The following is a 3,495-nucleotide window of genomic DNA, read 5'->3' as shown; positions in this document are numbered from 1 at the left end:
AATTAGTCATTGTGTGTTGGTTGAAAAGCCAGTGGCGCCAAGCTACCATGTGTAGGATTATGATTGAACGCCTCTAAGTCAGAATCCATGCTGGACGTAGCGCTCTCTACCTCCCCGGTTGTTACTTGACTTATAGTAGGGGCGCTCATGCGTCCCTGAGAGCATGTGTCAAGAGTCTCCCCCGAGGCGGCGGAAGTGACCACCTTGGGGTCTCTGAATGGCAATTCCAGACGATCGGGGAGATGAATCCTTTGCAGATGACTTAAATATGTGGCCAAGTATTGTAGGTGGCAGAGTAGCCTTGTTGCTACGATCCACTGAGATTCAGCCCGCCGCCGCACCGATTTGTCCCCTCTTTTCATTTGATCATGGGGTTTTTTGTGCCGCTTGTGGAGAAAAAATGCAAGTCCCCCCCCCCCCCCCCCTTCCCTACGCGGGGCGCTCCCGGACACTCCCTCACACACGCACACCCTTTGGATTTGTCCCCTCTTTGCATTTAGTCATGGAGTTTGATGTGCCCCAACATGTTTTCCCTTGTGTGGCTTTGACGTAACCCTTATCTAAATTAATGCAAGTCCCCGACCTCTCCCTCCCCCCCCCCGAAACTGATTGAAATTGTATTTTTTAATTTTTAGACCACTCTTTGGTCAGTAGAAAATTCTGAAAAAAATTACAGAAATTCAAGCACAATGAGATTAATATGCATGAATTTTTTTGTAATTTTTCTTCAGTTACAAGCAAGCCAATAAATTCCCGCAAGGCAGATTTTTGACAATTTATGTGTTAAATTCAGCAGTTTAACCTAATTTTTAATATTTTTGTAATAAATTCATCATAAATTGATGAATAAATTTATTACTCACTAATCATGCTATGACCGCCATATTCTCGTTTATCATGTCTTTTTGAGTCATCAATATGCTGCCAAACTGGGGGAGCGATTAATACACGGGCAGCGGTAACCAAGGAGGTAGTTCAACCCGTGGCTCCGGCAAGATTACCATCACCCACTCTAGTGGTCGAAACAGTCAACATGGCACCAATCGTAGCTCCAATGGAGAACGTGGGACCACTTCATGCCATTTTAAATCAGGTTCCAGTTATTTATAATTGATTAAATGAAATCAAACTTAATGCATTCATAATATTGAGACCTAGAAGTCTAGTATCAATACCTTGACGAAAAATCTGAGACTGGAAATAATGATGTGACAAGGTCTAGTCAAGGAAACAACGTGGCATGTCTTTTTATGCATACGCACCTACACTTGTTTTTGCACTTACTGGGTGATCAAAAGTTTGTATGGCAAAACTGGTATTGTGAATTGGATAGTTACTAATAAAATTCTCGTGTGTCTAGTTGGACAGGGAAATTAAATTGACGGCTGTGAGCCGAGGTGCCCACAAGATTGGGTGGAATTTTTGGAAACTAAATTAGAGGTTGGGTTGAATCCCTACTCCCGTACCTCCGTCCCACTCTGAATGTGTCCCCGGTAGGTCACGAGCGGATGAGCTAATGATCATTCCTGGGCTAGGAGATCATTAGCGAAAGGCGTACCCACCTAGAGATGTTCACAACCTTAGTAGGAGACGAGGAGGCTTAGAAGGGCTCTGAGCAATTGAAGCAACCCCTCTCTGCTTGATAAAGGTATGGGGGTCCCTAGGTTATCCTCTTCAATTGCGGGTAGCTTTGGAGAGGTTAGGATTATAGTTCCCCAACTATTGAACTGAGAGAAGATCTCTCTAGTTGAGATTGGGTCCCTTGGGCGGCAAGAGAAGATCTTTGCGTAGCAGCGGATCGAGGACCCTTGACGCTGCTGATGGCCGGGTAGACATCGAAACTTTTGAACGGCCAAAAGACGAAAGTTTTGTAATTGAAATGGATATTGAAGTAATAGAAACTGTTTTGATAGAGATTGTCTTCAATTGATTGAAGGGTTGTTTTAAAGAATATTGTGATTGAAAATTAAACAAAGGAATTTTTTTTTATATGTTACACAATGTGGTAGTAATTAGATAACAGTTCGCTGTCTCTAAAGGAAAGTGGGAGATCAGAGGCCCGACAACACTCTTCTACGGCTAGGTGGACTTGATTAGTCGGGTAGCTTTTCAAACAATTAAACGATAGATGATCTTGAGACTAAAAATCCCAACTAGCGGCCGTGCCTGTGAAAACATGGGAAAAAAGGTGTTAGGAAAGGATGAACCAAGAAATCGATGGTTGTGCCTCTGAAAATATGGGAAAAAAAGCATTGAACATGGTTATGTCGACTTTGCATTCCTGCCAAGATAGTTGAGCAATGAGTTCAAGATCGTTTTGGGCTTCCGTTTAGTGAGGCAGAGCTTACCACGACATCGATGGTTCATATTCCGTACTTTGTAATGGAAATGGCCTATGAACTTTGAGAGTAGCGGAATTAGGAAATTAGATGAAGCACTTTTGTGAGATTACTTTGTGAGCATAGCAGGTGAACTTAATTGATGGTATCAACATAAACATGGTACTTAGTTGACTTGGCATGAACAATACTTTTACAAGAGGGAGAGTTTGGAGAACATGACAATAGTTGAGGACTGAATTAATACGGAGCCGGTCACCCCTCCAATAGGCATTTGTATTATAGTTTCTCCCATCCAGAGAGACTTGGTACAATACAATCTTTGTGTTCGTTGTGAGCTAGGTGATGCATTGAAGATGGAAAGCTTCATGCATCACAAGCATAACATAAACTTGTTGGGGTTAAGGCCTATGTGCCTTGACCGGTCGCCCAGGTCATGGGCGCCCGCCCACTGTTACCCTATACTTATAGTGAGTATACTGTATAGGGGGAGCTGTCACTTTCAGTCTCCCCACCCACATCGTGTGTGTGTCTCCTTCTCTCTCTCTCACTCTCCGTCTGTGGTGCTCCCCGATCCCCTTCAATTGGTATCAGAGCTATGGTGACCGCGGAGAGCACGACGGTTTTGAGAGCTTCGAGACGATAGCTCGCGCGATAGCTCGCTCGCTCTTGACGGTGGAGTTCGATTGCGGAGTTTCACGGAGAGCAATTTTAGCTTGAGGAGCATTGTCTTTGGAGCTTAGGAGCTTGGTGTGGTCAAGCTTGGTCGAAGAGGCGGTTGCGGCTTCCTTGGTGAGAGGAGCTTTTGAGCTCAGTGGAGCTCGTTAGAGAAGTGCTCGACGGAGGAGAGCTTGACATTCGAGTGCTTGGATGCTGTTGTGGCAGAGCTCTTGCGTTGGAGCTTGCATTGAGAGGACATTGCATCACGCAGAGTGGAGCAGGAGCAGGAGCAGGTTCAAGACTGTGTGCAGCTCGTTTTTGCCATTTTCGGGCTCTAAAATGCAGTTTTTTGCGTAGCTCCGTCATACAAAGTTAGATCTACATGATCCAGGAGTCTAGGTCAGGGTTTTGACACGCTCCGGACGCGATGGTGATGTCTATTTGCTGAAATTATGCTTTGAATTACAGCAGGTACAGCAGCAGGTTTATTTGTGCA

At 44.6% G+C, this 3,495-nt stretch overlaps 1 pseudogene; it reads left to right on the top strand.

Moving 5' to 3' along the window:
• LOC147426660 (25S ribosomal RNA) overlaps positions 1–347 on the top strand; it is a 1,481-nt pseudogene extending 1,134 nt beyond the window's left edge.
• Positions 348–3,495: the final 3,148 nt, after the last annotated feature.

The sequence above is a fragment of the Adiantum capillus-veneris genome, chromosome 24 (assembly GCF_014529385.1).
Source record: "Adiantum capillus-veneris isolate H3 chromosome 24, ASM1452938v2, whole genome shotgun sequence".
In the NCBI taxonomy this organism is placed as follows: domain Eukaryota; kingdom Viridiplantae; phylum Streptophyta; class Polypodiopsida; order Polypodiales; family Pteridaceae; genus Adiantum; species Adiantum capillus-veneris.
The sequence above is the reverse complement of the archived record's forward strand: the minus strand, read 5'-3'. Positions and strand labels throughout refer to the sequence as shown.